The sequence below is a fragment of the Carassius auratus genome, chromosome 8 (genome assembly GCF_003368295.1).
Source record: "Carassius auratus strain Wakin chromosome 8, ASM336829v1, whole genome shotgun sequence".
Lineage (NCBI taxonomy): Eukaryota > Metazoa > Chordata > Actinopteri > Cypriniformes > Cyprinidae > Carassius > Carassius auratus.
In genome coordinates this window covers 22414429-22438813 of record NC_039250.1, presented here as the reverse complement: position 1 = coordinate 22438813, position 24385 = coordinate 22414429, and the positions used below count along the sequence as shown (strand labels likewise).

Genomic DNA, 24385 nt, shown 5'->3' with positions numbered 1-24385 from the left:
AGGTCACTGGGCAGACTGGTCACGCGAGCGAGAACACACTCTGGGCACTTTATTTGTTGCTCGAACAAAATGCACAGAGCACATGAGCCAGAAAGCACTTTTCCACTGGCGAAGCGCTCTCAGATACACAAGCACAGGGTCTCTAAGGGGCCCGTCAGGGGAAAAGCACAGCAGAACGCAGAAAACAACCGGCCATGAGGAGTGAGCGACAGCTGTGGACTGAATGCAGTGCCTTAAGAGGGAGGGAGGGAGACACTTTTCTGCAGAGATGCTGCATTTGAAAGCCAGATCTACCTGCATACCTACGTCGCATGTATGGGTGGGGGTGTTTACATGGTTAGGAGATTGTTAGAGATCGAGACAATATGCAAGGGAAGCGCTGGGAGGAGGTCGAGTTGTTCAGATTTCTTACCGTCTCCTGATGCAAGGGAAGTAGATGACAGCTGAGTGTTAGTGACAGCTACAGTAAGTTCCTGTTTGTGCTGCGTGTAACTATTGAAGAGAAATACACAGAGAGAGGCAAGTAGTTTTTCTGTGTGAAAGAGAGAGCGCCTGTACATTCACTCTTGAAAGGGAGAGAGAGAGAGAGAGAGAGAGGGGGAGGGAGGGAGAGAGGGAGTTGTGTATCAATGAGAGAGCAGACGAGTGGGAGCAGCATTCCCCTAATATGAAGCAGGCGCCTGGACAGCAGCCTGCACTCTCTCCATCGGGTAAGATGGAGCCCAAATCTCTGTTCAACCTGCATAAAGCCCTGGCTCAGCCTGTGAAGATGTGCATGTTTGATTTCCCTGTCTCCATCCTGGATGATCTGGTAAGAGAGAGACTGCAGTCATTTTGTTCTGGTGCGAGTTGGTGTGTGTGTGTGTATGTGTGCATGTGTTTTCATTTAGTAAAAGTATGTGCTCACCCTTTGGCTGTATTCTGCTGTTTTCAATGCCTGCTGAAATAGAGCCAGTGACGTGGTGTTTTCATGGTGAAAGCATGTCAGTTCTTGCTGTTCGTGGTCATGAAATGAGTTACAACTAATCAATAACAGCGTCTGGAGTTAGTTATGAATGTCTTATGCTCAATAGTGAGCTCTACTTTTGGCTTACTGAAAGGGGATGTTGTTGCTATGCTGCTCGTGACTGTTTTTTTTTTTTTTTTTTTTTGGCACGTTTCGGCCAGAGATGTTCAAGGATGATGTGTTACTTTTTCTAAGTGGCAGGTGTTTTTATGTGTCAGCACTTCTGCAGGTGTGAGTATGCGTCTAGGTTACTGAGCCTTTCTTTATCGCATATACACTTCAGTACTACACTGCAACTGCTTTAAGATTTATTAGTCATCTTGAAATGGATGTGATCCACTCTTGGTCGTGTGGGTTTTAGAAAAAGCAACTGGGTTAATGACATGATGCTCGTTTGTCCACATATATTAATTTAATTTCAAATATGTTAAAATGCACCTCATACTACAGTGACATGAGCATGTTTCAAATTTCAAAATGTAAATTAATGAATAAAATAATAATAATAATAAAATAATAAAAATAATAAATTAATACACACACACACACACATACACTGTATCTTGTATATCAACTGTAAATAACGTAATTCTTGAAAATAAATAATTAATAAGTATACTTATTAATTATTAAGTATACTAGTTTGGCATCTTTTATTATAATCTCTTAGAAAAAAAATAATAAGCCATGACAACAAAAAAAAACTAACTTTTTATTTGAATTATTACTTTTAAGATTAATAATTTACATGTGTATGAAAATATTGCTTTTGTTATTGAATTAATTCAGTTTTAAAGGTTTTTAACATGACTTGACACTTGTGTTTTGAGCTTTAGATTTTAAAAGATTGTTTCCTTTTCATTATCATGGACACTCCTATACTGTATGTCATTGACCGATCCTTAAAGTCATAATTTGTCTCAGTGAACACCTTAAACTGATCTCCATTGATTTCAGATCTTAATAAAATCACTAAACTAAAGATTCATTCAGTAGCATGGCACAACAACTTTTTTATTTTATTTTTTTATTTAGGATCATAAGCGATGTTTGATGACAGTGTCAGGTTCTCTTGTATCCATGTCTCAGCCAGTAACTGGCTGTACTTATTTGTGACTGGACAGGGCTTTTGATACAGGTTCTTATTTTGCCTCAGTGGTGAGGAGAAAGCACTTTTAAATGCCAAGTTCTGAGTGTCAAAGCATCTTAGAATCGTAATGGAGCTCCAGAGAATACAGCAGGGCAATAAATTGAGCCACCGAATGGTGTTTCTGTGGCACTCAAGAAAGGAAAGTATGTGAGCTCAGTTTGAAAAAAAATCGGAGGTTTACGTACTACATTGGGTCAGTGAATCAAGTTATTGACCTATTTTTTTAAAGAAGTTTGGTGACATTCAATACTTAAAACTGTTGTTTTTGTTTGGACTGCACTCCCAAGAAGTGTTTTACACTGGCCTGTTATAGCAACATCATTGTTTTAAGCCACATGGACATGCATTGACAAGGTCTGGCCTCTTGAACATCAATTTCCACCTGTGAGTGTGGTCTGTGTTTGTGGGTCAGGTTTGGTCTAGACCTTTGACAGTCCATACTGCAGCCTATTCTAGCCATGAACTGTCCATTTAACTAATGGCATGGCAGTGTCTGTGAAAGATCTCTATAGAAAACAAACAGAAAAACAGAGAGACTCTGAATAAGATGTTTATGACTGACTAAAGTAGATAGTCTATTTCATTTATAAAATGGAAATCTAGTTTACCTGCTATACCTAAAAAAACAGCAACTCAAAATAGCCTTCAATGATTTGATATCACTAACCTTATAAACTGTGCCAAATCCAGTGATTATTTTATATTATTTCACTATTTCTGTTTCTTTGACTTTGTTGGACTTTATTTCCAAGAACTTGTATAACTGTGTGACATCAGCCTACATAAAAAAAAGAACAGTATTGTAGTAAAAATAAATGGAATCTAAAATAAGTTTTTTGTAACTGGTTTAAAAGAACAGGCTTTGGTAGAGCTAGTGTTAAAGGAAACCCAAAGGTAAAAGGATGACAAAATGTGTTTTTACAGTGACATCCTGTGAACAGCAGAAATTGCTCTTTCGCACGATTTGATTTCTTGTTGGATCAGAAAGTTGTCACACAGGTTTATAGGTTTGTTTGATTGCTTCACTTGCAATTTCATTTTGTGTGGGAATTCTGCTGAATTCCCAGAGCAGCCTGTGCATCATAGCCAATACAAATGATTTCAGAGTAACCTTGAGGGTTTAAACAGAAGAGTTTATGACACAAAAAACCTCAGCAAGCATTGTAGTGTTTCGGTTGAGAGAGTGAGAGCTGTGTTACCGTGTTCCCTGCGTATTGATACAGCTGTTTGCGTCCACACGTGTCGGACAGGGACAGTGTTTTGGGGTCAGCGAATGGCGAAGGAGAATTTTGTGCTTCCCATCTGTCACAAGATTGAGAATCTCTTGCAATTTACACTTAAAAGTCTGAATTGAGAAGGTGATGTGTTGGAAGGACAGATTCGATCAACTTGTTCAGCTGATACGCTGGTGCGGCTTGGGTTGTGTGTTCACGAATGAAGCTCTGTACTGTGATCTGAAAAGTTTAGAGGAAAGAAAAAAGGTAAGAAGCATTTATTTCCTCTAATAGTCTAAAAATTTATCTAGTTAACAGATCGAGTAATAGTAATGTAGATTAAATTAATGTTTTATAAGTTCTTCTTAAGATAGTGGGCTATTATTATTAAGTAATCTGTTCAAGTCAATCAAACTACAGTTTGAAATGTCTTTACGGCGGTAGTGTTTGTGTGTTAGTGTGACTGGATACCAAGGAGTGACAAGCTGCCTCCTGCTCATTTTAAACCAATCTTGGCTATGTTAGTATCTTTCAGGTGCTTTCCACAGTCGTAGAGGTGCATAGGTCATTCTTTAGTTTGACATAGTAAAGAAAAAGAAAGAAAGAACAACATCAATAAGTCAAATGTTCAAAACGTTCTAACAAATCAGTCAGAACTGATGTGATACTTCAGCTTTATGGAGTTGTAAGCACCTCAAAATCAATAAAACATTCTCAGTTGCTTTCCCTTGGTAAGAACCACTTTGTAATTATGAATCTGGTTATAACGTGAGTTAGCAGAAAAGGGACAAAATGTTTCAGGCTCATTACATTTGTTCCTATTTGAAGTTTAGCACTCTCAGAATACATGTGTCCTTTCTCAGGATGACACAGGCTTGTTAGGAGAGGAGACTGGGTTCAGGGTGAATACTGTTTGCTAACACTTATGCGAGAACTCTGGTGGCCTTGATTCCTGATAGTAGGAAGGGTAATAGAAAAGTTATTTAGCCCTTTTTAAGTGTCCAGTGGAAAGGGGCTTCCAGATCCTATAGTCACCTGGCTTTTGATATGTCTGGGCAAAATGAGAGATCATATGAAGCTTCTCCAAAGATTTATAAACCATGCTGGTGCTGTAAGAGAACAACAAGCTGTTATCTGTCAATCTCAGCAGAGAGCAGCGCAAATAAGTGGTTGTGCAACTGAGTTCCAGCTGCGGCAGAGTATACATGTTACACCAATCCCAAACTTTTTGGTGTCATGGGTCATTATTTCTGTTAAATATTGCATGGATATTTAGGTCCACACACACACACACTTAACACTTATTTGTGAAATATTATCATTTACATTTTTACTTGAATTTATTTTTCCTGTGATGCCAGAACTAAATTTTCAGCAACCATTAGTCCAGTCTTCAGTCTCACATGATCCTTCAGAAACATTACTTTTATATGTTGTTTTGCTGCTCAGGAAATATTTCTCATTTTCAGTATTGAAAACAGCTGTGCTGTGCTTTAATATTTTTTGTTGAACCATGGTACATTTTTTTTAAGGATTATTTGATTAATAGAATTTGAAAAGAACAGCATTTCTTTGGAATAGAAATATTTTGTTATGTGACAGATTTATATTTTTGCAGAATAAAAGAAAATAACCTACTCACCCCAAATCAAACTTTTTAGTAGTAGTGTACATTAATAGTAGATCTGAAAATGCTGTTGTGTAGTTACTGTTCAATTCTAAGAACAACATTTTACTGGGAAAAATACTGCATCAAATGCCGTATAACATGACACTGGATTGAGAGTTCACAGAGCGCCTGAATAAATAAACTGTATGATGTGAATTTATGTGTATTCTGTGTTCTTGTTCTGATGCATAGAAATCTTACAGTATAATAACTCTGTGTGATTGCTCTGCATGGCAGCCGAGCATAGCTAACAACTGTTTCAATTCAACTAGAGATCCCAGGGTTATTCACATCCAGTTCAGTTTGTTCTGCATTGAATTATGGCTGCAAATCTATTATCAGAAGTAGTCACAGGAAATGTCAGTAAAAGCTTATGTGAATCCTAAATCAAGCTAAAAGTAATTGCAGAGTAACTGAGTTTAAGGTGCAAACATTTTTACACTTAGCTCTTATTCTTCCCAATAACACGCACACCGGCAGTGTTGTACTTTATACTGACACCTATTGGTTCGGCTTGTCCAGGGATATTGAGTTTGTTATTTTGTTTGCTTCCTTTAGTCGAGGAGCAGATACTGGCTATACATATTTTTGTTGCAACTATAATCAGTACTGAACAACTGCATGACATGGATGGCCAGGACATGATAGCGACATCCTCCATGGAATTAATAGCTTTTTCTAGAAGATTGATCTCTCAAGGTTAAGGTATAGTTCACCCAAAAATGTAAATTCAGTCATCATCACCCTCATGTTGTTCCAAACCAATAAGACCTTCGTTCATCTGGATGAAAACCGACAGCTTTTTAACCATGCATCTGCAACGTTAAACAAAAATTAAGACTTTATTCAACAATTTCTTCTGTTCCGTGTCAGTCTTCGACATGCATTCACAAGAATACATCATCTGGTACATCAATATTCATCAAAGTATTATTTGCAATATATATATATATATATATATATATATATATATATATATATATATATATATATATATTCAGTGCAACTTCTTCAGTGCAGGTCAGAGCTTCAAGCAAAAAGACTTAGCATTTTCCTTCACTTAGACAGCCGTCTTGTCAGATTTCACGATGTAACCATAATGGTTACCTCATGGAAAACACCATCATCCCCAGCAGGTTTCCTCAGACAGCTGCTGCTATTTCTCGCAAAACACTATTTCTCTGGAGGATTTCAGTTTCCTTAGAGCTTTGTGTCAGTGGTGCAGTCATCCTCGAAGAATAAGTTACCTTACCAGTATTTTCCAACAGAGGGCGCTATAGTATACACGAATCATCATCATGCTGGGGGTATTTTATTATTATTATTTTTTACTGGTAACTAGGCTTGAGCACAGCAAATATTTTGAGGTTGAAACACGAACCTACAATTTAGGTTGTTCATATATAGGTGTCCCAAAAAAGGATGGATCAGGAAGAAAATGTATTAACATTAGCCAGCCTACATGAAAAGTCCACTTTATTCCAGTTTGAGTATTATATTAGTAGCATGATGTTTGCATAAAACATGGGACCTTTAGCTCATTGTACCCTTTAGAGAACAAATACTATAAATATAAATTGTAAAATATTAAAATATAAATTATTATTGTTATTATCTATCTATCTTATCTTATTTTATTTTAATTGATACATTTACAACAAAACAAAGCTGTGCAATGCTGAATAGCCATTTACGAAAGACAATATATGCTGCTTTAAAATCAAAATTTTTCTTTCAAATAAAAATATTTTTATTTTTTTGTTTAGATATTCTTCGTAGTGCCACAAAAGCCTGGATCACAATGTCAAAATTTACCTATGTGAAATATATTTTATATTATTTCTTAAAATTATAATCAAAAATCTGTAGACAAAAGAAGTGTTAAATGCGCTTATTATTGTTGTTGTTTCTATTATTATTAATAATTATTGAGTCACTTTAACTCATTTGAACAAATCCTTTTTATTCATTAATGTTTAAGCCATAAACTAAATAATGAATCATACAATAATTTAGCATAATTGTTTCAATTGCTTTCGTTTATTTTTGGCATATGAAGTAACAATCAAGCGATTAAAAGTGATATTTTTAGTAGCTCAGAGTTCCCGGAATTTGACGTCACGATTTTAGTCATAGAAGGGGCGGGCCATATGCGCGTCGGGGGCTGAATTCTCTTAAGGGGCGGGGCCTAGCGTCTCAGGGTATTCCCTTCAGCCAAACTCGCACAGACATACAGTCGTTGCTACGGTAGAAGTCTGGATGACAGAATATGGAGTCGTAAACAGAGACAGTGACAGTCTTTTAGTAATGGTCTACATTATGGGAATGCAGTCGGACGCCCTCGGTGTCAAACCCACGTCCCTGGACGAGCTGTTTGAGTCCAGCACATGGAAAATTAAAAACATTTGGGATGGGGTGAAGCTGGAGATCGCACCTGAAGATGGATGTCCGGTGGTCTTAAATAGTTTTACCCAATTGGACCCTGACCTTCCTGTCCTGGAGGTAATACACATATTTACCCGAACTTATTTTCATTATGTATGTATATATAGAAAGAGAGAGAGAGAGAGAGAGAGAGAGAGAGAGGAAGACACACACACACAATAGATAACTCCCAAAATATCAATACAATACACTACAGTATTATAAAGATATTTAAAAATACTGACAGTATAGTATTTAGAAATATAATTTTATTTCGTTAGAAATTACATTTTGTGTGTATTTCTGCATTGAAATTCATGTTTTTATGATGTATTCATTTTTATATGTATATATGAATGTTAGGTTTCTTTCACTGTTTTATTTCTAGACATTTAATTTCAGCACATTGTTTGAAGATGTGCTGGCATGAGTGTTTCTGTTGTAGCCTACTTTGCCAGTGTTTTTCTCTTTTATAGAAAATTGCAATTTATAAACCGCACATCTGTCACCTCCTATGATCTTTGTCTTGTAGCTATATGATCTTGACTGACAATATAAATACAAGGCAGTGTAAATGCATTGCACAGAAATCTCTTGTTCTCGATGGCCTACATGAAGTAAATCAAAACTCCACCATGATCTTGGCAAGAGCACTGGCACACTCTGTTTTCCTCGATTCATTCCGTCTCCAACTTTCCCCTCTCTAATTCTCCTCAGGAAAGGCCATGGAAATATAACAGTCAAATGAGAATCACGTCCCCTTCCCTTTAGGTATTAAATGAAAACACAGGCTTTAGTTAAAGATGTGGAAAAAATGCTGTAATATGGTATTTATTATCTAGGAATTTTGCTGACCTGTTAAAACAATCCAATGTTATTGATGCTCTGTTATTTCTCTAGTTTGTTACAATAGTGCAGATATGTTAGCTGAGAATGAATGATTATATTTGAGAACATCTTATATAATACACAAGCATGCATTTACTTGATAGTTGTGATGAAAGACTTTCATTATTGATTTCCTATTTGTGACTTAATCAAGCTCTGCAGCGCAAAATGTTTTCCTTGAACGCGAGGGAATTATTTTATCACCATGGCAGTCACACATTTTTCACAGTTGTTAGTTGTTACACTAAACCTGTGATATCTGACTGTGGTTTGTGAACAGCATGTCCTTTTTTATCTTGCATTTCAATGGCAACAGCACATTGTTGTGACTTAAATTGCAGTTCACACCAAACTTGTTTACGACAATGAAGCTTTACCTCAGTCACACGCAAAAAGAAGGATCCACCGTGTCCCCAGCTGCTAACCTTCACTGGACTAAATCTAAGCTGCTCTCATTACACAATTAGTGATGGTTAAATCTCCCATTCCACCCACTAGGGCCTTTCTCCTTTGTGGGTGCATTTGCGTTGACTTGTGGGTGCTGTTTGTTTTCCTTCCTCATTACACAAATCAAAATTTATTTTCCATCCATTTTAATGTGAAAAATGGTTGACTCGTCGACTTACAGATCCAAAAAGTTAGCTCTAGGGTAACCATGAGTGATGGATGGAGTAACTTTGCTGTAAATCCTTCTCTATTATCTCTCTCTCTCTCTCTCTCTCTCTCATCCTCTTTCATTTATGTCATAGGCAGTAAAAAATGGCAATGCTAGCACTTATCTCTGCTTTTATAGTGATTCAAGGCAGCTGATGGCTTGGCAAGAGCTCAGAATTGGTTACCTCAGCTCTGAAGATTGAAACCAAATCAGCCAGATGTAAAAGTTCCCTTGTATAATAGATCATTACGAGCTCAGTACGTAGATCAGCTAATCTCGTAACGTAACAGCTGCTATAAAGCATCCAGTGTAAGGTCTTGTGTAAGAGCACTTTAATGTTGTTATTGTCGACAAATAAGTGGGTGAAATTGTTACGATCGACTTGAGAAAGAGTGATTGATGGTTTGTTTACTGTAAAATGTGTCTCTTCACATTAGCTTGACTGGCTTCAAGATTACTGTTTGGAGCGTGATTTGAGCAACAGAAACTCATTCTGAGAAAATAATTGTTTTCATATTTTATAATCTTGACAGGTAAAAAAAAAATAAAGACTTTCTGTATTTAGGTATATAGACTTCGATACCAATAGAAAATTGCTCCTGAGGCATATTTTCAAGATGTCTGTCATGTGTTTTAGATTTAGATTAAATATGGTCCAAGATACTGTCAACCTGTAAAGAAAATAATATACAACATTCACTGTTGTTCGAAACTTTGGGATTAGTATGATTATTTTTATGTTTTTGGAAGACACTGCGTTTAATTATCATAATCATGTGAAATATTATTACAAAGTAAAATAATAGTTTGCTGTTTTTAGAAAACTCTCAGCATCCATTCCTCCTGTTTACTCCATCACTCCAGTTCAGTGTCTTATTATCCTTCAGAAATCATTCCAATATGCTGATTTCCACTTCTTATTATTATTAGTCTTTGATGAAAATACGTTTCAAATGAACACTATTTATTTGCAATAGAAATCTTTTTCTACATTATAAATATCTTTACTGTCACTTTCAATCAGTTATTCCAAACCAGTAACAACAAAAAAAACTCGTACTGACGCAAACTTCAACCTTGTAAAGGTTCTTTGATTGTTTGCCAGTGAACAGCGGTCGTAGAATTGACTGGCACTTTTGTCACTGGGTTTTCACTCTAATACATTTTGTCATTGTTCTTCTGTGTTTGTTAAAAGTGTTTACAAATTCTGCATTTTTCTTAAAGAGGCCTTTGTGTGATAGATTGGATTCGGAATGTCATAATGGGGCCGGCAGAGCTGAGCTTTGTGTAATGAGGAGAACAGACAGGGGTTACATTGACACATACAGAGATGCTTTTGTCCTGAAAGATCTCTTGAATGAAAAGAGAAGGATCAGAGGGAGGAATAGTGGGATGGCAATGAAGGGAAAACAAGGATGTGAGAGGCAGGAAAGGGGAAAGTAACAGGAATACGTAGGTGTGCATTGATGTAATTAAACAGTTGTACAAGGCATTAAATATAAATACTCAATATGCCACTGTTAAATCAGGTTTGTAAGGTTATGTTTAGAAAAGCAGCTCAACTAGTAGAGCATAAAGGTCCTGAGTTCAGTTCCCAGGGAGCACACATACTGATAAATTGTGTAGCTTGAATGCACTGTAAATCACTTTAAATAAATGGTCTGCCAAATGTTAGTGTGCCATAAATGAAAATTTTTCATCTTTTATTTGTCATATGAAAAATAAAATCCCAGGACTTTTTTAACAAATAATTTTTTGTGGTCCAAACAAAAAATAGAAAAAAAATATACATTTTGTACTCTTGTTTTTCATTTTGAATGTAAACAAATACATTTCTGCAATGTGCAAAAATGATCTGCTCTCAGAATAGTTGCATCCATTCCTTAATTCTTCATCTGCGATATAACAGAGCCAGAAGCCACCGCACTCAGCAGTTGTGAGCCGCACTCCGGCAGAGTCGGGTAAATCTTTTTCCAAGGCTTATATTGAAGAATTCCTTCCTTAGCTCTGCTAATCTCATTTTGGAGAGCTGGAACAGATTTCACAAAAACCTTGGCTCAACCAAAACACAGGCAAAAAAGCGACAGCAGCTTCCAGTGATTATTAACAACATCCAAGCCAAAGAAAAAAAAAAAATATGGATAATACCATTTATCAAATGAAAAATAGTTACATTGTGCGATCAATAAATAAAATCTCATCAGAGGTTAATGATTATAATTAGTTTAGTGATTTTTCCCCCATTGTTTTGGTGAAAGTTGATGCTCAATAAAAACTTTGTTAAAATAATGTTTTCAAATATACAGTAATGTTTTTCTCTTGTAAGATATTTAAAAATGTAATTTATTTTTGTTGAATTTTCAGCAGCCATGATTGTAGTCTTTAGTGTCACATGATCCTTCAGAAATCACTATTCGTGAAAATCGTGACACATTTTTTTCAGGATCCTGAAGAAATTCATTTGAAATACACTTCTGTGTACCAGCGTAATAATCTTTACAGTCACTTGACAGTAAATTGAATGCATCCTTGCAAAAAAAAAGAAAAACCATTATTTGTCTCTGACTTTGAGCACAATAAGACGTGGTTCGAAGTCAGAAGTTGTCAGTGGGTGATAAAAAAAGAAAAGGTTGGAAACTTCCAGAATAAGGCGGATAAGAAGAGAAATCACCTTTTCACCTTTCACTGCCTTTTTTCCACTGTAGATGTTTGCAGCTGTGAATCTATGCTGGGGTTTAATGAGCTGTAACCAAGTCTGCTGAAAAACCTACTGAGCAATGCCAAAATACACAGAACGCAGCTTCGCTCTGTGTATCCCGTCTCTCTCCAGATTAATAACTCGTACAGGACTGTGAATCTTGAGAGAAATCCGAATCCATAACCCTCATGACACAAATAAGCATCATTTTGCTCCTGACCATTACAAACAGAAAAGAGATTTGGTCGGAGCTTACAGTGTCTTAAGCTGTTTTCTGTTCAAGGCATTCATAAACATTGTATTATGAGATAAAATCATTCCCAGGGACAATATTTGTCACAGCTATGTGTCCTACCCAGCCAAGGCAATAAAAGCAAACATGTGCTGAGGTATTTAGACAATGTTATGACACATAATGAAAATATGAATGAAGCCAGGCGTATTAATGATCAGCAGGAGGACAAGCAAATTGATCACTGCTGCTTTAAATTCCTTTCATCTGACCTCATATATTTGCATTCCCTCTTTATATTTTTGCAACAGCAAAGCAGTCTGTGCAGGACGTGTTTGTGCATTATGCAGTTTTTTTTCAGTATTACACAAGACGGACACCTTTGACAGCGGTTTAGCTGTTTTTCAACATTTCACGCCATGAGCAGCACGTTCTCACAACACTTTCCTGTTTGAAAACAGCTAGTTTTGCATTCAAAAAGATGCATTTTTAGAACGGAACTAGTTTTAACTTAATGAAACTAAACTAAAACTAAATAAAATGTCTTGTGTGAGTATGTGACGATAAACCAAGCTGTCAAAATCGCAGCCTGTTGATATCTATTTTTAATATAATCTTGTTTTTCTTGATGTGAAGAAGTTAAAGAAAGACACGTAATAGGGCTTGTCCTCTAACATCTTTTAACTCCTCCCTGATTTTGACAGGAGGAATTCTGCATTGTTTTTGTGTTTTCTCAACATTGTTTGTAAAGGATGCAGCTGTCTAGGAAGCTGTTCCACAGTAACTTTTCAGCACTCTTTGTCTTTTCACAGGAAACCCTGTGGCTTTAGTGGATCAGAGGCAGTAGAGGGGTACACAGAGCAGAGTAAATGCATTCTGTCAGGCTTTTTTGTGACTGTGATCACCTCATACAATTATAATGCAAACCTATGATTAGTGAGAAACAATATTCTTTCACCATATAAACATTTGTTTACGCTTTCTCTGACTGTATATTGTGAAGTGGATTTTCCCTTAGAAAGTACAGCAGAGTGGAGTTTCTGTTTCTGTTTTGAAAGATCAGACGTCGGAGACGGACATTTATAGTGCTGGTGGCAGACCCCCCCTTTCTTCAGGCCTGTTTGGGTTATCCTACTATTGCTCACAAGTTTTAATTGGAGTCAGAGGGACTTTCCAAAGTGTGTGTGAATTCACTTTTTGTTTTGCTTTATTGTTTTGCTGAAGTGGTCTACTTTCCCTTTCCTGTATTTACTTGCACCAAGATACTCTCATACTATAATATAATGTAAAATAGATGTAAAGTGGTTTACTTTTCCTTTTATTAATGTCTTAATTTACTTAAACCATGTCCATCTTTAAATATAATATAATATTACGGCCACTCATGCACGGTGTTTCCTTGCCTACAGCCTTGGAGGGATTGATAATAGACGTCTATATCCACTTTTTCTTAATTAACTTAATCTTTGAGGATTATATAATATAATTTGATTAAATATTATATAACATACATTGCTGAAATGTAATCCATCGTTGTTTGTAATCATCGGAGGGAAATTGTCTCGCATCTACATCTTGTGCGTTTTACAGGGTTGTGTAACGGATCTGAAACTGAAAGAAGCGTTGTTCCTTTTTTTTGCCTATTAATGTACTTCCACAATACCACAGCAACGGTATTTGACAGAAACTGTTGCATGGCTTGTGTGTTTGTTACCATAGCTACTCCTGGACAGAGCCCTGGGGTTGGGTTATCTGTTTAAGCAGTCATCTCCTGACCATGCACTGACTCACACCCACACTTACACAGGATACACCCTCACACGACTGGCTCGCTGCCTAAGGCAAAGCTTTCGGTCACTTCCCACAGTTCCCTGGGATTTCCCTCTTACTTTCCATTATGACGTCAAGCACAGTGCTTGAGATAGTTGCAAATTACCGACTGCAAACTTTCTCAACTTAGCATTATATTATATGAGATCCCTACTGAATTAAAGCGTACAGTTATATTTTTAGTTTTTAAAATCATTGATGTCAATCTTTGTTGGTCATAGAGTGAATTTAGACTCCGATGAAAATTTTAGACCATTTGTTTGCAGAACAGGTGATCCATTTCAATAGGCGTCTGAGACCACTGTGGTACTGGCCAGAGAAAGCTGCTAAGTGCACATTTAAGATGTGGAGTTAAAGGGCTGGGTTAGCCATGTGACAGTGGCTGATAAAGAGCCACAATCTTGGTCTTGTGCGCTCGGTGTTAAGGCTGTGTGTGGATTAAGGAAATGAGCAGTAATCCCCAACTCACCCTTAAAGCCCCTGCCGTGCTAGAACTGTGTGACCTTGTAAATTCACCACATAAATGCAGAGAGAAGAATAGCCCTTGAAAAATAATCAGTCATCTTTGCTGCCATTATTATGATAAGGTGCTCTGTGATTCTGAATGGTAGAATGTACTTCTGTATTGACTTATTGTTACATGACACCCTGGAATACTGGATTCTGATTGGTTCGTCAGTGAAATGACCACAAAATTGTGTATTTAATCATTTTCTGTAATGAATATAATGCCAGGGATACTCAACCCTTTTCTTTATCTGTAGAGCTCAGTTCAGGAGATTGGAGAGGAGGTAGAAGTCGGAGCCATCTATACCATCACACTTCGAAAGGTCCAGCTGCACCAGACGGCTAGTAAGGGGCAGCGATGGCTGGGTGTGGAGACCGACTCTGCCCTCAGTTTGTACGAGACATGCAAGGGTCGGACTATTAAGGCTGGCACGCTGGAGAAACTAGTGGAGTACATGGTTTCGGCTTTCAGAGGAAAGGACTACACATACGTCACTATTTTTCCTCTGCACCTACCGAGCTTTTGCCACCACCAAACAAGTGCTGGACCTGCTGCTGAACAGGTAAACAAGCCATCAACCCCAAGTACTTTTGGAAATATAAAAACATACACTATGTTACTTAAAATGCATTCTTATCTATGTAAGGTATGCTAAACTGCATGATCAGCCAGTCTCAGGCAAGCCAAAACTGCCCTCAGAGGACCACACAGATCTTAAAAAGTAAGTATTTACAGTGATAAACTGAACCCAATTCATTTGGATACAGTTAAAAGAGAGTTTGTAGATTTTTATAATTACCATATTATAGTTACCACAACAGACAATAATTATTTGTTTTGTTACTTTTGGTTGTACTTTATATTGGTATATCCTATACCACCTAATCGTGACTTGGTTTATTGGTATCGCACAGAATATTGATATTGATGCATTCTTTTTTTATGTGCATTGCAGTACTGTCTCATCTATCCTGGGTGCATGGCTGGATCAGTACTCTGAGGATTTTTGGAGCCCTCCTGACCATGAATGCCTGCAGAGCCTCATATCTTACTTGCAAATGAACTTCTCTGGATCAGACCTCGAGAGACGAGCCCATAACCTGCTAGAACACTTCCAGCATCGGCAAAACACAGAGGTTGAGCTTGAAGGTACTGATGACAAAGTAACCCACTGAATCTCATATTAAAGGCTAAAAAACTGAAAAAACTGATTGTTTGACAACTTGCCTCTTCTTTGCAGCTGACCTGTGCACCTGCCCCTTTGCCACACCAGAGGAGAGCAGCTTGGATGATGAATTCTCTCCCTCACACTTCATGTCTTTCAGTCCTGCCCTAGTCGCCGAGCAGTTAACAGTCATGGATGCGGTAAGAGATCAAAAATGGTCGATCTTTCAAAAGTTTAAGCAATCTATTGGTTAAGGATCTGAGCAATTAAAGTGGGCTACAAAAGTGTAGGCAAACTGAGAAGAGTATAAGGACACTCCTGTACCTTAACCTTTATGCAAGCTTTTCAATCCCATGTTGCTTTATGGGGACCGTTTATACACAAAGTATATGCTAGTCAGCATGTTTTGGTAGATTTGAAGAATTTAAAGATTAAAGTCAGCTGAGAGAATTAAACCTGAGAAAATGATTTACTCCAGTCATTGCATGCCATAAATGTAAATAAAGTTGTCCTGCAAAACATTCTCAAGGCTAAAACCGAATGAAACAGGTGAATGCAATTAAACATTGTTTTTTTTTACAGGAGCTGTTTAAGAGGGTGGTTCCATACCATTGTTTGGGTGGCATATGGTCCCAGCGAGATAAGAAGGGCAAAGAGCACCTGGCACCCACCATCCGTGCCACTGTTTCTCAGTTCAACAGTGTGACCAACTGTGTGATTGCCACCTGCCTGGATAACAAGTCTCTCAGACCCTTTCTAAGAGCCAAACGCATTGAACACTGGATAGAAGTGGCCAGGGTGAGGCACCATTTTAACTGTTTTGTTTTTCATGGAATGAAGTCAGAGGCACAAAATGCGAATGCCTTACAAAACCAAAATCATACATTTCACTATGACGTATTTTCACTCAGTTCCATTGCAAGCTACTATGTTATGTTACACTTTTACCATAGTACATAATTTGTAATGCATTATGACATTTTCATGACATAGCCAGCTACATGGTTTTCTGACATAGTTGGGGCATGTTTTTCCAATGAGCTTGGGTTGCAAAAATGGTGTATGCCCTGCATGTGGATGCAACTCAAAAAGGGACGCCAAAATCATATCGAAGAAGCAACTCAAATGGTCACCACAGTTTTAAATGCTAGACCTTGGAATGCCCTAGTGACCACATTACAACGCTCTGAAAACACCTAGCTGCCACATATAAATTCTCTAAAAACCCAGGCAGTTAGCATATAGTAGCAAGTTTTGCATGGCTTTGCATGGGCCAATAGTTTTACTTTATTATAGGAACACTTTATAGGGCATCATTTTATTCTCAAGCAGCCCATAAGTGTTATAGTTCATAAATACCGTTTTGTCTTGACATCAGAAATGCCGTATCCTGAAGAGCTTCTCTTCTCTGAAAGCCATCCTGTCCGCCTTGCAGAGTAATGCCATCCATAGACTGAGGAGGACCTGGGATGATGTGTCCCGGTAAGAGTTTGAAAGGATTTCTGTCAGTAATAATTAGCCAGAGTCAAGGATAAAACTTAGCATTAGATATGTGAATGCTAGTTGATAAGAATGTTTGGATTTCATGTAGATGTAGCTGTTTGTGACTTGACCGGTATTCTTCTGCTTACAGGGAAAGCTATCGCACATTCCAGGAGTTGTCTGAAATTTTCTCAGACGACAATAACTATTCCCTCAGCAGAGAGCTTCTCATTAAGGTGAGTAAAGTGGTTGGTTAAGGAGTCCACATGTGTTTTGCACAAAGTTTTTCTCAAATTTTGCCAAAAGTTCCCACTCACACAACTGTACCATCAGGGTAAAATTACACCATGAAATAAATAGATCAGAATAATAACAGCAATAAACTAAATAATCACACTTGTTACAATATAATACTGTTTTGAGCTGTTAACTATTTGCAATGGTTACTATTTACTATTTTTCATAGTGTGCTTTTTGGTGAATTAATATTAAAGGGTCAGTTTGACCCTCATACATCATTATAATTATCAATACTATATAGAACTTACAACAATTAAAAAAAAATAGAATTGTCCATGTTTTTTTTTTTTGTTTTTTTTTTTTAAGATCATAACAATTGATTCAGTGATATCCTGAAGACTGAACTAGGAAATGTTTCTGTTTCCAAAAATTTTGTCACGTTGCAAGTCACATGTTCAAACACCTTGCGTTTTTCAAATTTTTAAAAGTGCACTATAAGCCACCAACGTTCGCTGTATCTGTTGTTGGGGGAAGACAGGATGTGGTTATGTCAGATTGTCATCCACAGGAAAGCTTAGTGACTTACCAGTCTTTTCAATGCCTGTAAGACCAGGTTTCTATAGCAGCCATAGGGTAAACAGAAAAGTCGTATACAATTGCATAGTATGTGCAACCTGCTGGCCCAACGTCTTGCTTCTATGGCCTGCTGAGTTTTGTTGAGTAAAGCGTCAAATGCCTTTGTTGCACTTTTTACACTAGTTGGCATGCTTCTGCATTTGATAGACGTCTTGAAAAGAATCCATTAGTGGTAAAAGCATTATGCAACTTTGAACAGTGAATTTTGCAAAGTAATTTTGTCCTCAGCTCTGCGGTTAGTCTAATGCATGTTGTGTAAGATAAGAGATATATTCAGAGAATATATACACCATGTACTATTTTTTATACCATATTACCATTGTTTACTCAACCGAACAAGTAATACTTTAAAGAAATAATACTTTTATTCAGTAAAGATGCATTAAATTAATCAAAAATGACAGTAAAGAAGACAATGTAACAAAAGGTTTCCTTCAAACAAAATCCTGAAAAAGTATCATGGATTCAACAGAAATATATATATATATAACAATATTTCTGTTGAATCCATGATTTTAGCAATGATAATAAGAACCGTTTCAGCACATTAAAATTATTTCTGAAGGATCATGTGACTGTGGCTGCTGGAAATGTAGAATTTTCCAATTTTTGCCAGGAATACATTTAAATATATTAAAATAGAAATTGTTATTTTAAATTGTAATAATAATTCTCAATATTTTAGTTTGTAGTGTATTTTCAATCAGATAAATGCAACCTTGTTCAGCAAAAGAGACTTTTGAGCAGTAGTGTACATTCTCTGAAAATCAGTCTTACACAACTTCTCTTATAATCAAGTAAATTGATCTTGTTTTAACAAAACAAAACAACAACAAAAAAGACAAAAACACTGAAATGTTGCAATGTTTTGTTAGAGGAATTGACTCAGTCCTTGTTATGGCAACCTGACGTTCCATGACACACAAACGTGACTCACAAAGATTGAGAAATTAAAAATAGGTTCAATTGAACTGATGTTATCTAGAAATCTTCACCGCAGAAGTGACTTCCGAAACTTGCCTTGAAAATAGCTGTCCCGCGATAGAGGGAAACCAAGCATGACAAAAGCTTTCGTTTATGTACATTCAACATTAGAGAGGAAACTAGAGCAGAACATTGGAAAGCATCCTTGGAATGTGTGCTGACGCCGAGAACCTAGCATTTGCTGCCGTTCATTTTGAGGGAATTCCTTGGATGAGGTCATAGGGCTTCTGTACCTCCAGATAAACCCCTCCTTAACACCTAAGGGCTTCCCCAAGGTGTTGGCTGGCTCTATCACTACACACCATACAGTCAACTCCACGTTCATCAGCGTCATGGTATATCATGACAGTGCAGTCTTAAGATTCCACTTTGACAGCCTTATCTGCCTTCAGGTTATACCACTGCTAATAATGCGTCAATGTAAATGCTTTCACTTTGGAGACCCAAATTGATTATTTGAAACTGATTTCTCCACAGGAGGGCACCTCCAAATCTGCCATCGTCGAGATTAACCACAAAGGAGCCCAGAGAAGACACCAGCAGCAAAGAGACATGGTGTGTACTGAAATAAATGTCACATAATGGCAGCTGAACTTGATATTTATTGAGCAACAGTGCCCTCTTATGGTCAAAACGGGTCAGATGTACCATTTGTAGGGTTCGCAAGAAACTGTCCTGAATGGAATTGAATAGTGTTTTTCTTCTTCCTCCTTCTGTTTAGGGTGTTGTACAAGGAACTATTCCATACCTTGGCACTTTTCTGACTGATCTAGTCATGTTGGATACTGCTATGAAAGACTATATTGAGGTGAGAGTCCAGTGGAGCTATGTAATATTTTTTGTAATTAGGAAATATCCTAATATATATATATTTATTTATTTGTTATATATATATTTTTTTTTCAGGTTGGGCTGATCAACTTTGAAAAGAGAAGGAAGGTGAGTCACAGAGGAACAATATTGGAATGTATTAAAAAGAATAATTTCCAAATAATAAACGATAAAACATTGACAGCCAATCAGAATCCAGAGTTTAATGATTTAAGGCAGCACATGACATAACTGCCGAACACTTATTATAAACAGAATGTTATTGCCTGTTGGTGTGGGTTTTTATTTTATGTCCAAATTCATTAGGATATGAAGAACAGATTGTGTTTCATAAAGATATTTTGTAAAAGTGCTACAGTAAATATATCAAAACTTAATTTTTGATTAGTAATATGCTTTGCTAAGAACTTAACTTTAACGGCGAGATTTAGATTTTTCTGCACCCTCAGATTCCAGATTTCCAAATAGTTTTATCTAAGCCAAATATTGTCCTATCCTAACAGATTTATTTATTTATTTATTTATTCAGCTTTCAGATGATGTATAAAATTGACCCTTATGTCTGGTTTAGTGGTCCAGGGTTACGTATAGTTATCATCATTCTTGGGCTTAAGAGGAACACTTTTAATGAAACATATCAATAAATGAATACACAAGTAAACAAAATGAATAAACATAAATCAATGAAGTGCATTGTTCTTGTTTATTTGTTTAGGAATTTGAAGTGATTGCTCAGATCAAGTTGCTGCAACTGACATGCAATTATTACAACTTCACCAAAAACCAGCGCTTCATTGAATGGTTCAAGAGGGTGGAGAGACTCAACGAGACTGAGAGGTGAGAAAGACAAAAATATATAGGATATGATAGGAAAACAAATGATTTGAGTGATAATAATGTAAGATATGTTATGTATTAAACATCTACGGTTTCTTTTCTATTTCAGCTACTCTATGTCCTGTGATATCGAGCCGCCATCTGAGTCAGTGTGCAAAAAGAACGGGGGCATCATCAAACGCATGAGCGAGGAGTCGGGTTACAGCAGCGCAGGGACGTCACACTCCAAGTCCTTTGAGCAGCCGCGATTAAGCCAGTTCAAAGACAGTTTCAAAGACGGAGCAGATTCCGTCAGCCTCACCTCAGCGGGATCCAGCGGCTCAGACGCAGACGAGATGAGTCTCAGTCTGCTCAACTCCCCAGAAACAGGAAGTCAAAGAGTAAGGCCATATTGTTTATCTACAGACCTAATAGTATGCTTAGCAACTTAACACACACACACACACACAGCGTATGTGTGTTGTTGTTTTTTTTCTAATATACATAGTGACTCTGTATTAACCTGACTACTGACTCTCTCTCCAGACCTCCACACCAACTGTGAAACATTCTTCATCAACCTCCGATACAGGGGAGCTTGCTTCTGATTCCTCTTCCAAGGTATTTGCATTTTCTTGAGCATGCTTGTCATTTAAATAGAAACATAATACTTGCTTTTGTGAGCTTTAAACATAATCATTCATTTCTCTGTTTTCCAGCTTTGGGAGTCGTCCACTCCTTCATCGTTGGAGGCCTCCGGACTAGGCTTGGGTTTGGAGTCTGGCTGCAGCAGCTCTACCTCCTCTTCTTCATCCTCAGTCTCCATCTCCACAGGGCAGACCTTCCATTTCCACAAACGGTCGGTCTCTGGTGTCTCGGACTACTCGTCTCTCTCCCTGCCGCTACACAACCAGCAGGTGAACGACTGCTGCATCATCAGAGTCAGCCTTGACGAGGACAACGGCAACATGTACAAGAGCATCCTGGTGGTGAGACGTCATAGGAGATAGACAGAGATATATATAACAATACTTGATGATTGATGGAGGGGTAATAGGAAAATTGATCTTGATGGTTGTGTTTTGCAGGTCACTAGTCAGGACAAAACCCCGGGTGTCATCAGGAAAGCCATGGCCAAGCACAACCTGGACAATGACAGGTCAGAAGACTATGAGCTGCTGCAGAGGGTCTCCAAGCATAAAGGTAAAAACCTGAAACAGGAAGCTGGGGCTAGAAATATCGAAGAGCTTGTTATTTATAGGGATATACTATATAGGGATAAAATTACTGGCAGATATTAGAGATTATATTGTTGTTTTTTATGGATATTTAAAATGTACTGTATATATATATCAGATAAATGTTTATTTACGAAATCTAATACACATGCACTAAAAGCTGCAAAAATCCAGTTCTAATTTTGACAGTATTTTCAATTCCCAGTTATGCTTGTTGTTGATATTTCTAACCTTCATTTTGTGTTTTTTTTCTCCACAGAACTTAAAATCCCAGATAATGGAAACGTTTTCTATGCCATGAACTCATCTGCCGACTACGACTTCTTGCTGCGAAAGCGTGGCGTCCCTAAAACCTGCCGCTCGAAGAGCTCACCGAGCCTGACTCTACCACGCATGAAGCAGAAAGGGTTCAAAATACCCAAGGGCTTCTTCTGAAAGAGCTCTGCCGAGTTCGGCAAGCCTGAAGCTGTTGGGCATTACCAAGAGTCACTTTATTAACCCAGACAGTGTTATCTGGATCTTTCGTTCAATGGAGTAATTGCATTATTGAGCTGCTCCCTGTGTTTCCTGTCCCTACGGACTACGCGACAGGCACAGGAGGAACACTGTGGTTCTTACAAGGTTTGCCTTAAGACTGCACATAAGAGGCACACTGTGTGGGAAGCACTTACCAGATGCAGTCGTTCACGCATGAGCACACTAAACAAAGACATTTCAAGCACTTTAGACAGGTCCTAAAAGCAGGAGAGTAGTGATGTGGTCCTTGGTCCTTTTCAAATTCCAAGTGGATTTTCTATTGATTCACCTTCAAACACTCTCCCTTCGGACTCAATAGCAAAATTTGCTATCACAGTCTCACAGTAAAGCTACAGTATTACATGTACAGTAAAACCACGTCAGTTGTAGTCTTTTGTTGCTTTTTATTTTTGCGTGGCTGCTTTGACTGTTGCTGCTGCCAGTTTTCCTGTAGACGATTACAAACTGAAACTAACCTTTCAGGTAATAATCAGATCACTCCAGACTGAAAGATTCTCTTTTGACTGCTGACTGACTTGGTTAAAGTCACATTTGAGCACGAGGAGATGACAGGTCTGGGCTGCAGGATTTACACTGTTATTTATGGTCATTAAATAACCATAAATAATATTACTTGTGCTTATTAGTGTACAGAAATGCAAATGTTGCTATCTAAGTCTTAGAAATGTATCAATGCCAAAGCCGTTCTCTTTTATTTGCAGCTGGCCTCTCGCTGCGATTCACATTATAACGCTGGAACTCTACAGAAAGGCTTTTTTGTACCAAACACTGTGAGTGGCTTCACCCTGCTAAGCCTTTCTGCATTGTGAATTAAATCCATGAGTGCTTTCTTACCCTTGTGATCTAATATGATGAGCAGAACATTTGAGGAGGTTTGAAGAGATTTCAGATGTGAATGTTAGTGTGTGTGTTTTCATTTGAGAGAAATGATAAAGATGAGTTTATATTGTAATACGATGAAAGAAATACACCAAGCATTTTCTGGTTGGTTTTCTGACACTATGCCAACTATATAGCTGAACTGGAACAAATTATAGATTGTGCGTAATTTATGATTTATGGAAAGATCAAAATGCATGGAGAAAACATATGCCAATATACCAATTTCACTGTTCAAAATGTCTTCTTGACAAATATGCTATCAGGAAACTACGACCGTGAAGTGAAATACTCCTACCTTCAGCTTCTCATTCAACACACGTGCCATATCCAGATTCATTTTCTATGTTTTCTACCCTTTTGTATGTCTGAATCTAACTCTGAATGTTAATGTCAAAGTTTAAATGTTTAATTTTAGTTTGTGCCATTGCCCCATTTTTATTTATTTCTAAGTTTGTAATTGTTTTATTTATAATTTTATTGTGAAGATAATTAATAAATGTACCTGCATATGTACAGACAAGCACTACATTTTTTTAAGAACTTACAAAATAAATGTGGAGGCCACTGAGACCCCAGAACTTGTCGCCTCTGTGTTTTTTTTGTTTGTTTTTTTTTTCTTCATTTCACCTACAAAAGCCACATGGCAAACAATGTTACTGTAAACACTTTTCCAATTAAATTAAGATTCCTCAACTATAGAAAGTCACACAATTAAATAAATGCATCAGTAATAAACATTAAAACAGGTATGATTTATAAATAAACATGGGTATCAATTAATTTAAATTACATTAAATGTAAAAGTTTTGTTTCAAATTCATAACAAATGTACACCCTTCTTATTTTTAATTGTTTTAGATATTGTTAAATTAATACTATAAATTAGGAAGAAAACTGAGGAGAACAAGGTCTCAGGCAATAATCATAATTGGATAATACTAAAGAATATCATGCAGATATTTAACCTAACGCAACAAGCAAAAAACTACATTACATCTGCATTTAAGGCTTGCAGCCTGCTTTCACTGCTTCAGCACAATGGCCAAACTTTCAAGAGGGTGGATGTTTTCGGGGATTATGCTGAGGGTCTTGAGGTATCTATTTTTTTTTAGATGGAGGTGTGAGTGGTATGATGCCTCACATCCTCCAAAAGGTCATTCAGTTAAAAAGTCAAGGAGTCCAGAAATGGCTCTTCCTGTAGATGGTAAGTGAGAGCTGAAATTTTTGCTATTTTGCTTTAAAACTAAAATTTTGTTGTTGGTTCCCTTCATTTTGTAACAGTAGAAGGAGCCGGTCGTAA

The 24385-nt window shown here is 37.2% G+C and overlaps 1 pseudogene; it reads left to right on the top strand.

Annotated features, from left to right (window-relative positions):
- The first annotated feature begins 630 nt into the window (after positions 1-630).
- LOC113107671 (ral guanine nucleotide dissociation stimulator-like) lies at positions 631-23668 on the top strand (annotated as a pseudogene).
- Positions 23669-24385: the final 717 nt, after the last annotated feature.